This window comes from Rattus norvegicus, chromosome 1 (genome assembly GCF_021556685.1).
Source record: "Rattus norvegicus strain SHRSP/BbbUtx chromosome 1, alternate assembly SHRSP_T2T, whole genome shotgun sequence".
In the NCBI taxonomy this organism is placed as follows: Eukaryota; Metazoa; Chordata; class Mammalia; order Rodentia; family Muridae; genus Rattus; species Rattus norvegicus.
In genome coordinates, this window is record NC_141534.1 from 63487041 (window position 1) to 63501323 (window position 14283).

Sequence of the window (14283 nt, forward strand, 5' to 3'; positions counted from 1 at the left end):
GTTTCTATTTGGTTGATTTCAGCTCTGAGCTTGATTATTTCCTGCCTTCTACTCCTCCTGGGTGTATTTGCTTCTTTTTGTTCTAGAGCTTTTAGGTGTGCTGTCAAGCTGCTGACATATGCTCTTTCCTGTTTCTTTCTGCAGGCACTCAGCGCTATGAGTTTTCCTCTATACCACAGCTTTCATTGTGTCCCATAAGTTTGGGTATGTTGTACCTTCATTTTCATTAAATTCTAAAAAGTCTTTAATTTCTTTCTTTATTTCTTCCTTGACAAGGTTATCATTGAATAGAGCATTGTTCAATTTCCACGTATATGTGGGCATTCTTCCTTTATTGTTATTGAAGACCAGTTTTAGGCCGTGGTGGTCCGATAGCACGCATGGGATTATTTCTATCTTTCTGTACCTGTTGAGGTCCGTTTTTTGACCAATTATATGGTCAGTTTTGGAGGAAGTGCCATGAGGAGCTGAGAAGAAGGTACATCCTTTTGCTTTAGGATAGAATGTTCTATAAATATCTGTTAAGTCCATTTGGCTCATGACTTCTCTTAGTCTGTCTACGTCTCTGTTTAATTTCTGTTTCCATGATCTGTCCATTGATGAGAGTGGGGGTGTTGAAATCTCCTATTATTGTGTGAGGTGCAATGTGTGTTTTGAGCTTTAGTAAGGTTTCTTTTACGTATGTAGGTGCCCTTGTATTTGGGGCCCAGATATTTAGGATTGAGAGTTCATCTTGGTGGATTTTTTCTTTGATGAATATGAAGTGTCCTTCCTTATCTTTTTTGATGACTTTTAGTTGAAAATTGATTGTATGTGATATTAGAATGGCTACGCCACCTTGCTTCTTCCGACCATTTGCTTGGAAAGTTGTTTTCCAGCCTTTCACTCTAAGGTAGTGTCTGTCTTTGTCTCTGAGGTGTGTTTCCTGTAGGCAGCAGAATGCAGGGTCCTCGTTGCGTATCCAGTTTGTTAATCTATGCCTTTTTATTGGGGAGTTGAGGCCACTGATGTTGAGAGATATTAATGAATAGTGATTATTGCTTCCTGTTATATTTATATTTGGATATGAGGTTATGTTTTTGTGCTTTTCTTCTCTTTGTTTTGTTGCCAAGACGATTAGTTTCTTGCTTCTTCTAGGGTATAGCTTGCCTCCTTATGTTGGGCTTTACCATTTATTATCCTTTGTAGTGCTGGATTTGTAGAAAGATATTGTGTAAATTTGTTTTTGTCCTGGAATATCTTGGTTTCTCAATCTATGTTAAGTGGGAGTTTTGCAGGATACAGTAACCTGGGCTGACATTTGTGTTCTCTTAGGGTCTGTATGACATCTGTCCAGGATCTTCTGGCTTTCATAGTTTCTGGTGAAAAGTCTGGTGTGATTCTGATAGGTCTGCCTTTATGTGTTACTTGACCTTTTTCCCTTACTGCTTTTAATATTCTTTCTTTATGTTGTGTGTTTGGTGTTTTGACTATTATGTGACGGGAGGTGTTTCTTTTCTGGTCCAATCCATTTGGAGTTCTGTAGGCTTCTTGTATGCCTATGGGTATCTGTTTAGGTTAGGGAAGTTTTCTTCTATGATTTTGTTGAAGATATTTACTGGTCCTTTGTGCTGGGAGTCTTCATTCTCTTCTATACCTATTTTCCTTAGGTTTGATCTTCTCATTGAGTCCTGGATTTCCTGTATGTTTTGGACCAGTAGCTTTTTCCGCTTTACATTATCTTTGACAGTTGAGTCAATGATTTCTATGGAATCTTCTGCTCCTGAGATTCTCCCTTCCATCTCTTGTATTCTGTTGGTGAAGCTTGTATCTACAGCTCCTTGTCTCTTCTTTTGGTTTTCTATATCCAGGGTTGTTTCCATGTGTTCTTTCTTGATTGTTTCTATTTCCATTTTTAATTCCTTCAACTGTTTGATTGTGTTTTCCTGGAATTCTTTCAGGGATTTTTGTGACTCCTCTCTATGGGCTTCTACTTGTTTATTTATATTTTCCTGGAATTCTTTCAGGGATTTTTGCGATTCCTCTCTGTAGGCTTCTACTTGTTTATTAATGTTTTCCTGTGTTTCTCTAAGGGAGTTCTTCACGTCTTTCTTGAAGTCCTCCAGCATCATGATCAAATATGATTTTGAAACTAGATCTTGCTTTTCTGGTGTGTTTGGATATTCCATGTTTGTTTTGATAGGAGAATTGGGCTCCGATGGTGCCATGTAGTCTTGGTTTCTGGTGCTTGGGTTCCTGTGCTTGCCTCTCGCCATCAGTTTATCTCTAGTGTTACTTTGTTCTGCTATTTCTGACAGTGGCTAGACTGTCCTATAAGCCTGTGTGTCAGGAGTGCTGTAGACCTGTTTTCCTGTTTTCTTTCAGCCAGTTATGGGGACAGAGTGTTCTGCCTTCGGGCGTGTAGTTTTTCCTATCTATAGGTCTTCAGCTGTTCCTGTGGGCCTGTGTCTGGAGTTCACCAGGCAGGTCACTTGCAGCAGAAAAGTTGGTCTTACCTGTGGTCCTGGGGCTCAAGTTTGCTCGTGGGGTGTTGCTTATGAGCTCTCTGCGGCGGCAGCAACCAGGAAGATCTGCGCTGCCCTTTCTGGGAGCTTCCGTGCACCAGGGTTCCAAATGGAGTTTGGTGTTTTCCTCTGGCGTCAGAGATATGTGCAGAGTGCAGTCTCTTCTGGTTTCCCAGGCATGTCTGCCTCTCTGAAGGTTTAGCTCTCCCTCCCACGGGATTTGGGTGCAGAGAACTGTTTATCCCGTCTGTCCCTTCAGGTTCTGGTGGTGTGTCAGATGCAGCGGTCCTGCTGAACCTGGGCCCTCCTCTGCGGGAACCCAGAGGCCTTAAACAGTTTCCTATTGGGCCAGGGATGTGGGCAGAGGTGAGCAGTGTTGGTGGTCTCTTCTGCTCTGAAGCCTCAGGAGTGCCAACCTGACCAGGCAGTGAGGTCTCTCTCCCACAGGGTTTGGGAGCAGAGAGCTGCTGCGTTTCGGGATCTGCGGGTTTGGGACTCTCGGTAAACCCTGGAAATGCCTGGTCCTGGAGGATTTTTGCCTCTGTGTGTCCTGAGTTCACCAGGCAGGTCTCTTGCAGCAGAAAAGTTGGTCTTACCTGTGGTCCTGAGGCTCAAGTTTGCTCGTGGGGTGCTGCCTATGAGCTCTCCGCAGCGGCAGCAACCAGTGACGCTGCCTTTTTTCTTTTCTCCCTACACCCTTCTGGTGGCTCAGGTTGGACAACTAGGTGCCCATGACCAACTCCTCATTGTGGATGAATTTAGTCTGGTTGGATTTTCTCTGGAAAGGTATGACTAATTGGTCACTTAAACGCATCAACTAATTGGTTAGTTTTAGTGTACTGAAGTGATAGTTTGCATTTAATTTTGAAATTTGAATTCAAAAAGAAGTGATGTAAAAGCTCTTTGTGAAGGTAAAAGCTTACCTTCACTATAACCCTATTTCTTAGAGCACATGAATCTCATTTTGGGTTCACTCATAAGAATGTATATTAGTATAGAACATTTTATTAAATAATTATATAAATATGTACACATATAGTTAGAGCTTGTAAAATCTTTAAATATCTTAATGTTAATGTTATAGAATAGACTATATTTACCTGTTTTATAATTAATTATCATAAGTAATGTGGACAGGACATAATCTTCTGAAAGTCTGGTTTATTTCCCCAAACAGCAACCAGGCTGAGGAACTTAAGCACAAGTATTCTGAACATAGACTCCTCTATGACAGTGACCGCTGTTTCTTTATATTTTCTTCCTAGGGCAGCAGAACTCATGACTACAACCAGATCCATGGTTACACTGGAAGTTGCAAATCAAGGCATCCTCTCTCACTGCCTGTCCACCTGTCTTACCCAGCCATTGTCCTCCATGGTGCAGAGAGGTAAGAGCTAGTGACTCAAGCCAGGTTAGCCAACATATAGTAATCCTGTATTGAGATATGGCTCCTCCTAAAAGTTATCAAAATCTGGGGCTGGAAAGATGGTTCAGTATTTTACAACACCAGTGTTAGCTCACAACTGCCTAAACCTCTAATTTCAGGGGATTTGAAAACTTCTTCTAAGTTCTTTAGACACCAGTCAAGCATTCATGTGCACACATGCTGGGCAAACACTCATACACATAAATTATTTTTATAAAGTGAGACCCTAAAAGTCCCATGTAGTAGCTCCTACCACAGCTGTTGCTCAGCTTTTCAAGGAAGAAGTTAGTTGAGACTGAGTGCATGATGCTGAGAAATACTTCTGGATCATGATACAGATCAGATCTGATGGTACGGTTTACTAGATATATTCACAGTCTGTTAGGTGCAGTATTGTGAATCCTCTTCTGCCCCTGACTCAGCTTTTATTTTTACTTTTTATTTTTTTCAGTTTTATTTTTATTACGCTACTCAAGTAAATTAATACTAAATTAATGAATCTGGGAAAATGAGAATTAGTTTAAATTAGTAAATAAAATGTGAAATGTTTTTTATTGAAAGCATAGTGTCAAAATTATAATTTTTAGCATGGCATTTAAAATACATGCTTTTTAGAAAACCATTTATTTATTTCCTTTACAATCCTGTCTTCCCAGTAACCCACTGTACAAATCTTCCCTCCATCACACTTTTCCTGAAATGGCAAAGCTTGTTTCAGGGTGTCAACTCCCATGAATGCTTTTTAAAAGATTGTAAAACAGATACCTGAGGAAAAAGTATGCCTTTTATGCAGTTTTAAGCATCTGATTGTTTACTTCTTTACATTTCACAAGAACAGACCCCTCTACCTAGACCTGAAGTTAGGAGCTAAATTTCAGGAGTGACAATGCCACAAACAGTATGCATCAGTGTATAGAAAAAATCTTTTTATTCCTTTGTAGACACAGGAACAGCTGGCTACTTGGCCAGTGAGCCATAAAGCAGTGTCAGGTCTGGTTATATAACCATTCCCCAGTTTTTGTTACCTCCTCTGTGAGGAAGAAACATGCATGAAATTTTGCTAATATCTCTGGTGAGTCCCTGAAGTAGTATAGCTTCCTCTTTTCTTTTCTCAGCCTCTTACCCCTTCCAAGGAAGAGCTTCAGGAAGTTTTACCTACTTGAGCTCCATTGAGTAGAGGCTGGCAAGGGTCTCTAGTGTGACAGTGATATGTGGATCCAGAGGTCCTCAGTGGAATCTAGCACATGCAGCCAGGAGCACCTGAACTCTTCCTCCAAGTCAGTTGCCCCTGCTTCCACTCTGACCAAGAGTGGTCCTGGCCATTGGGAAACCCCAGCAGAGGTGCTGCCCACCCCTGTGACTGTCTCCCAGCCCATATGAACAGACCTCCCTCCACCACCTCCTCTACCACAGGTCCACTACACCAGATATTGGTGGCATTTCAGTGGATTTGCCACTCCCCCCTCCTTCTGCAAACAAGGCAGCATCCAAGTCTGCACAGGTGGCTGGGAAAAAAGAGTGAGGAGCAGCAGTGGTGGTCTGAGATATAGAAGGCCTGTCTGGACAAGGAAGCAGAGAGGAAGCACAGGGAGCAGGAGAGGAAAGGGCGACAGATGCACTCTCATTCCCTGAACTTGCTTCCTTCTCATCTTTGACCACACCGACCAAACCAGGAAAACCTTCCACACTGCAGAGGCCCCAAGAAACAGTCATTCTGGTGTTGTAGTCCCTGCAGCAGCCCCCCACTATTGAGCACAGGGATCTGCAGTTCATAACTATCAGAAAAGAGGTACTGTCCTCTGGGGAGTCTGTCTCCAGACCCATAAAAATAAGATGTCAGGAAGAAGCTGGAGAAGCAACAGCAAATGCACCTTGTGCATATGCTAAGCAAGGAGATCCATGAGTTGCAAAACAAGGGGGACGGTAGTGCAGAGGAGACTGACTGCCTGTGGACGCTTATGCTGGAGTGGCAGTTCCAGAAGAGACTTCAGGCCATATTTCTTGCGTTTCTCCCAGGTTCATTTCATAAAACTGTTCAAGAAGCACAACATTTAATGTTTCCATAGTAGAAATTTATAACAACAATGTTTTTGCCCTTCTGGCCTTAGACAGTTCTACAGTGGTGTCTATGGTTAAGTGCCAGGCAGTGAGAACCCAGGAGTGACATTCAGAGGTACACAGGATGACCAGCAGGTGAGGTGCTCCTGGGGCCCAGTGTCCTGAGTGCAGGTCCTCAACCTTACAGCTGCCCACTCCAGCTGTGCCTGGGATGGAGCCAGTGCTACCAACCTAGGAAGCAGCTCAGGGAGTGTGCTTAGTATGTGCCCCATTGCTTCAGTGCATGACAAGGTTAATCTGCAGGAGTAGCAAGGATTTTAGCCAGCTCGCGTTCTGTATCTGAGGAAGAACATGTCTTTAAGAACATCAAGATGCTCACCTCTAGCACATATCAGCTTTATATATCAAAGATATCATAATAAAGCTGTTTAAAACATAAAAAGTTATAAGGTAGCTCAAGGGTAGGATTACTGACCCTGAGTATTATATCTAATTACACACACACACACACACACACACACACACACACACACACACACACACAGAAAGAGCTACAAAAGTTGGAAAAATAAACGAATCTTAAAAATATATAAATAAATGTATAATTATTAAAATCTATATGAGAGTCAATGTTTTTCACCCAGCATTGAGGAAGGGGCTTAGAGAAATGAATTATCCCCCTCCAACCTCAAAAACATACGCACACACACAATCAATGACATGTGTAATTATACCAGGAAATACCCGTATTTTATAGAATGCCATAATCGAAAGTAAGAACCATCTTTTTTGTTAAGGGTTGCCAATACATTCTTTTTCCAAGGTGTGTGCAGCTGTGCCAGTCTTGTTCATTATGGTATGGAAGAGGCCCCTGACCTGTGAACCTAGAGGTGAGCAGGGGATCTTTGCTCCATTCTGAGACTGAGAAAGGCAGGATGCCCACTCAAGGGTCCATAGCAGGGAAGGTTTTCAAGCTATGGATAGTCCTGGAAAAGCCTATACCAGGCACACAGTTAGCAGTGATGTGTTTGCAGGGAGTCCAAGGAACCAGCTTTGTACTGATGCAGGTGGGCAAGCATTTATCATCCACCTCCCACTATGACAGCAATGAGAGTATTGCTTAAGTTTTATTTCATAGATTTGATCCCTGACCAAAATACCAAAAACTCCACCCCAAAAACTGCACCCTTAATGATGTAGCAAATAGAATAGTGGATGCTAGGCCAGGAACCTTTGACTCTTCTAATACCATTGTGTATTTCCGAGCAAGGAAGGAGAGGTGTCAATGGACAGCAGTCTGTTTCCCCACGAGTACTCTACCACTGAGTTGGTAGCCTTAGCCCTCCTCACCTCTAGAAAAAGGGTGTCACTAAGTTGTCCAAGCTGATCTTAAACTCATGATGTAGACCAGGCTAGCCTTGAAGTTCTGATCCCCCTACCTACTGTGTGTCTTGAGTGTCTGGTATTACAGGCCCGTTTCTCTATGGATTAGTAGCCCATGGAAGAGTCCATGATCCCATGACCCTCTAGTTCTCACCCTGTGGAGCTATTGGCCTAAGGGGGAGATGGAGTCCATCTGAAGGGATGGGTCAACAAGACAACTCTGTAGAGTGGGGAACTCATCATTCATATTGGGTCCCTGCTGGGAAGAGGAGATATCAAGAGGAGGGAGGAGATTGGTGTTGGGGAATCCTCCTCTTCCTCATCTTTCTCCTCCTCCTCCTCCTTCTGCTGCTAATGCTGCTGGTGCTATTGCTGTTTCTCCTGTTGGTGCTGTAGCTTCTGCTGGTGTCTTTTCGTTGGCCATGTGTCTAAAATCACCTCCTGTTTATTCTCAGGACATGACAGAATTTCAAGATGGCACTGTGAGAGGAAAAAAAGTCAATTTATTCTAAGCAAAAATCTTATGCGGTAGAATACTTAGATTACCATTTGGAGCTTTGATTGCCTTATTATTTTATTAAATCTTCTCTTCTACTTCTCAGTTAAGATGTTTGAAAGAAATCTTTTAGAAATGTTACATATATATATATATATATATGTATATATATATGTAACAATATATATTAATTGCTAGGTCTTAGGAATGAAAAAATCAGTATGCAAAACAATATGCATGCATGCAGGATTCTGACCATCAACAATAACCCACAAACTAGGTTGTTGATACTTATTCAGTGACAAACCTTGTTATTAATTTTAAGGCTTACTGGAGTGGGATGTTACATTTGAAAACATAAGACTCTGTTCTGCAGCACTTGTGATTGATGACCACATGTGCTAGAACCAGTAGCCCATGGATGAGTCCATGAGCCCATGAATCTCTAGTCCTCACCCTGTGGGAGCTATTGGCCTAAGGGGGAGTTGGAGTCCATCTGAAGGGATGGGTCAACAAGAAAACTCTGTAGAGTGGGGAATTCATATTGAGTCCCTGCTGGGAAGAGGAGAAATCAAGAAGAGGGAGAAGGCTTGGTGTTGCGGAAACCTCATAAAAGAACTTAGAGAAGATACAAGGTAAGAATTGTGGGGAAAATGGAAACCAGAGACAAGAGGAAGGACCAGCATAGAGCAAACTAGAAAGGACAAAGCACGAAGGTACCTGGGCTGTGCCTGCTGCTTGTTATCTGGACTCTCCCTGTGGCTCATTTCTGGGGTGAGATTCTGTTCTGCCCCAGGCGAGGTTTCTTTCTCCTTGGCAAACAGCAACAAAGCTTTATCAGGGCATTTGCTATATTCCTGGTCCACCCCTTAAAACCTCTGTGCCCGACCCTGCTGGAGATGGGCTTATCCTCTAATGGGGCTCTGTGGGAGAGTAGATTATCTTCTTTTATTTCCTTGTTGCTACTCTTCTCACTGAAGATGCTTGTTGTTTGAATGTATGGGACACTCGTGGCACATTTGTGATAGTGGTCCTGTGTAGGTGTCATCGGTAGTGGCCTGAGACGACCAGCCACAGTGGACCTTCTTCCTCCTTTTGGATGAACCTTCTGGCCATAATGAGATACGTGACCTTGGGAGAATGACACCTGCAAGGAGCCTAGGACTGGCAGGCTTCCACTCCTCTTTCTTTGTAATCTAAAAGCAGCAGCAGGGTCAAGGCTAGGAAATGGGGCTGCAATGGGACTCACTTGCTGTGCCTGGGCTGTGCAGCCATACCCCGGGAGAGCCTGCTGTTGTAGGAAGCAATAAGTTGCCATTTCCTCATTATATTTTCTTTTTATTAGGGAGTATTTTATTACAGAGGCTTGAAATCCCATGCATTTCATCGCACCAAAATTTCAGGGTCTGGCCTGAGGGGAAGCAGTTCTTCACAACGAACTGTGAACCCCTTCCCGTGTTCTTTGAACCAGGCGTGTTTCATCACCTCGCTGGCTGTTGGTCTATACATTGGATTTACTGTTAGTAATTGACTAAGGAGGTTCTCCAGGTCTTCTGAAACCCCACAGGGGGCAGGATACACCCCTGCAACAACTTGTTTTTGTAATTCTTGGATGATCACAGAATCAAATGGGAGCTTTCCCACTACCATATAATACAAGACCACTCCTATTGTCCACATATCATTCTTCATCCCGTCATACAGAAGACCAAGGAAGCGTTCGGGGAAACCAAAAGAATACGCACCACACTGCTGGTTTAGCATTTGTCCAGGTTGTGTTTCGGTGATAAGCCCAAAGTCGATGACTTTGACCTTTTTGTTTTTACCAATCATTATATTGTCCACTTTCAGGTCTCGGTGAACAATCCCCTTTCCATGGCAGTAGCTCACTGCTGATAATATCTGTTCAAATATTTGCCGGGCCTCATCCTCCTCTACTTGCCCTGACTCTCTGATGTACTGGTAGAGTTGTTGGCCTTCCACAAGCTCCATTATGAGGTATATTCTAGTTTTGTTTTCAATGACTTGTAAGAGAGAAACAATGTTGGGGTGGTTGATCTTTCTCATTATGTTTTCTTCTGTCATGGCTGGCCGGAACCACTGCTTGTTCTTTCGGAGAACTTTGACCGCCACTGGGGTTCCTGTGAACTGGTGGTGGGCCAGGAGGACCTTGGCATAGCTTCCTTTTCCAATAGTCTTCAGTACTTTATATTGGGAATGAAAGTTTCCCTCCTGAGAGATACTGGGATCGGGACTAGAAGGTGGTAACTCCTCCTCAGTCTCTGTAGGCATTTTATCAGTACTAATGCTACCTAAAAATAACAAACAAATGGAATCAAATAATGAAAAAGCTGGAGCAATTCAGGAACTAAAATTACACATGTGGAACCTAAAAGAAACAAATGAAACAAAAAGAAAAAAATAATAACAAAGAAAAGACTAGACTAGAAAAATAGAGTAAAATTATGAACAGGGGGAAATATGAAGAATCATAAGTAAAAGCCACCCAAATAACCATCCCCAAAAGAGAAAGCCAAGAGCACACAAATACTAAATGTAATGATGAAAATAAAAATCGTTATACTACAATAGGATTGGGCGGCCAAAGCTGATCAATACTGTGAATGGATTGTTTGAAGAAAAAGGTCAGATAAAAGAAATGAGAGGAGAAAGACTGAGTATAAGACAAAACAAACAAATGTAAAAAGCCAACACTTAAGGGAAAACTCCATTGAATTTCAGGACCTAGTGATCCACAAAAATCCACAACTCTCCAGAGCAAAATACTGAAAATTAAAATTAACCAACCATAAGGAATAAGGCAGTTAAATATCAGTGAACAGTCAACCTTAAACAAAAAAAGAGTCAAGGTGTCACAAAGGGCAAATTTGTATCAAGTCTAATCCAATGATTGCTTGTACTCAATAAATAGAGAAACAGAAATAATGTAAAAGGATGAAACTGCAGGACATTGAAAATGGAGATAGAGTGAATCATCCGACTGCAGAACCGTAAATAATCAAAGCAATAATATAGCATGTGAGAACATAAAAACCACCACCAAAATGAATCCAGCAATCCATAATAAATAAATAAATAAATAAATAAATAAATAAATAAATAAATAAATAAATAAAACAAAACCACAATAAGGAAATAGTCAGTGGTCTTGAGAATATATGGCCTAATTCTATCTCTTAAACACATAGAAAAAATATCAATCCATAAATAAGCAGCCAGCAGTCTACGTAGGCCTTTAATCTGATATTATGGGGTCGGCATATCAAATTCCTGGGAGCCACTGGAGACCCAAGACAGGTACTTGGGCAGCTGCAGGCCAGTGAGGGAGCCTGTCTTGAAAATGAGGTTGAGGACCTTCCTCAAGAACAGGAGCCGGGGTGACTTATAGCCTCTACACTCTTTTGCACTGAGGTGCAGGTAATATAGATACAAGGGGCAAAAGGGGATGGGCACGTGCGTGCACACACAAACACACACACACACACACACACACACACACAGGCACACACACAGACAAACGCCCAGATTCATACAAAACACAATCACGTAGGAACAGGCACACACATACTTACACACAAGTAAACCTGGAAAAATGCACATCACAGACAAACACACACACACACACAGGGACACACACACACACAAAAGAGGTGGTACACACATACAAACATACACACAAACAAACCTGTAAACTCACACACTCCTACATATACTGACAAACACACAAGCGAAAGTGTACACACAACTCACACACAGGCAAATCTGTTAGCACACACTCTCTTACACACACTGATACATACACATATACACAGTACAGTAAAATCCAATACAACCACACACAGCTCACAAGATACAAACATGTCGCAGAGGGCTCCACTCCACACCTCCTCTCAAAGCACTCAAAGAAATCCAGGCCTGGCAACAGCTTAACATCTGTTGGTTGGGACGCCTCACAGTCGCTCCTCATGAGGTCACAATAGGACCTGTCATGACATGGTTGGGAAGGGCTTCAAGGCTCTGGCTTCTTGGGCTATGGAGAATTTTAAGGCTTTTAGAAATCAAAGCCTGTAAGATGTTTATCTCTCCTCAGTTCTCTGTTTTGAATGATTTCTATGCCTCCTGCTTCAAAGTCGTCATGTCTACACTCAGGGTGTCACTTTTTCATTGAATTCTGAATGATTAGCCTCAAACTAATGGTACACTGTTAAAAAAAATTAAAAAAAAACAAAGCTGTGTTTCTAAACTGACCGATCAAGATGACACTGATTTCATAAATCCTAGGAAAGGCTCTAGGTTATCATCAAACACCTGAGACAAAGATGCAGGGATAGGCAGAGCACTTGCCTCCCAAGGGTAAGGAATTGAGTTTCAATCCCCCAAAACCCCCACGAATGTTGGGTGCATCAGCAAAGCCCATAAGCTCAGCATCTGTGGAGTGGGGAGGGGTTGGGGCTTGAAGACAGGTGGTCCGACATGCAGGCGTGAGGACCTGTCCAGAGGATGGCCTCTGACAGGACATGGGGTAGTGGTATGCATGGACACCTAGGCACATAAGGGGGTATGCATATACAGGCAGACACTTCCTATCACACAGAGGTTGGCATGATGTATAGAAAACCAAGTCCATCCTGAGTGTAGGGCTCACTTTAAATATTAAGGTCCAGTGATGGAACAGGCATGTATGAGGACAAGGAGCTCTGTGCAACCTGGGACCAGAAGGAACAGAGTGGCTATGCTGACACAGTTGAAATGAATTCTCAATCACAGTCTGTGACAGCCAGGTCACAGGACCCAGTCTGCTGTGTTATTTGTGAGCAGCCAGTGCAGCCAGAAGCTAACTATTGAGCACTGACTGGCCCAAGCCCAGAAAGGGTCTCTGTTTCTCAGAGTGCTGGGGGCAGTGCAGTGTGTAGCGCTTTCCTTCTGAAGACTCTTCTGGGGTTTGGAGTCCCCTGTAGAGGACTCTCATGGCTGCAGACACTAAGCCTGGGAGGAAAGATCCTCATCTGTAGAGTTCACTGAAAGGCCTGAGAGCAGAAAAGGAAAGAAACAGCAAAATGTGCCACCTCTGCTCACTGTGGTTCAGCGTCTGCCTTTGCAGCTGAGCTCAGGTGCCCTGGAGTCCTCCCTAGCCTGAGTCAGTGATCTCAAGTTTAAGTCCCTACTTCCTGGTTTGTAGTATCAAACAAAGCACAGTTTCAGGCAAGAAAAGCTGTGAACGCCATCTAGACATTGTTGTCTACATTTGAGGGGGACTGTTGAGCCCCAAAGGGAGCAAGGGCTACAAGGTCAGGTATTATAGGAATGGCCAGGTTTGGAATCCAAGTTCCAATCTCCCTTTGCTCTGGGCAGAGGGTAGGACTGGCAATTGGTTCCTGCTGTGTACATGGGGAGAATCAAAGGGTCTTATGGGATCGCTGGCACAGACCTGCCCAAGCATGGCTTAGGGAGCCTCACACCAACTCAATATTTGATGTGTTCCCAGGTTTGTCTACCACCCTCAGCTGTGTGCCATTTTCCCTGCCTCCTGCAAGGGACTCTAAATATCTTCCTATAAAAGCGATCAAGGAGGAGTTGCACAAGGACAGGTGGGGCTCTGTGGGGAGGTTCACATGGGCTAACACATTAGAGGGCCACAGTCCCAGGACTGATGCTGGATGGACACTCTCCTCTGACATCCAACAGAGAGATCTTCACAGAGATCAAGAGAAGGCTTCTCTGAATAGCTGTGCAGAGCACCTCCGATTCATGGACTTAGGACTGACACCCATAGGATGCTTTTGAGGAGCCGATTGTGATTCAAGGGCTCATCTGCCTGGGTCCATGTGCCTCTAGAGATGAGCCCAGGACTTGGCTGTGGCTGGTTATGGGGTCAGATCAGAGGATTGGAGGGGGCTTGTCCTTGGCTCCTGGGAGTAGAGCAATTTTTCTTTCCCTGCCCCTACTTTTTTTGCTTTTCTTTCCTTGGCATAAGGAGGGACTGGAAGAAGTCTGTCTATGGGGAGTGAGGCTGGCTGGGAAACTGCTCGCTGTTCTACATTGTCATGCAGCTGGGGGCTTGGGGTTGTTGGCAGGATAACCTCTGCACCATTCCAGTCTGCTTCTCTCCACTTTATCCATGCATCCCTGTCCCTGCGCTGGGAGACCTGGATACAAAAGTCCAACCTGTAGCTTCCAGTCCAGGGATGGAGTCACTCAGTGAATGGATTCCAGATGGTTATGTGTAAAGCTGCATCGAACAGGGTAGTTACTGAACATGTGGGTACATGGAGGAGGATACTGCACTGCACCCACCCACATTTCATATAAAACCAATCCTCATGCTCAGGTACTAATTGGTTCTTTTTTATACCTTTCACCATTTTTGCTATTCACTGTACTGTGAAGGGTGAATT

At 43.4% G+C, this 14283-nt stretch overlaps 1 pseudogene; it reads right to left on the reverse strand.

Annotated features, from left to right (window-relative positions):
- Positions 1-6766: 6766 nt before the first annotated feature.
- Positions 6767-10173, reverse strand: LOC148007118 (sperm motility kinase Y pseudogene; annotated as a pseudogene).
- Between the last annotated feature and the right edge of the window lie 4110 nt (positions 10174-14283).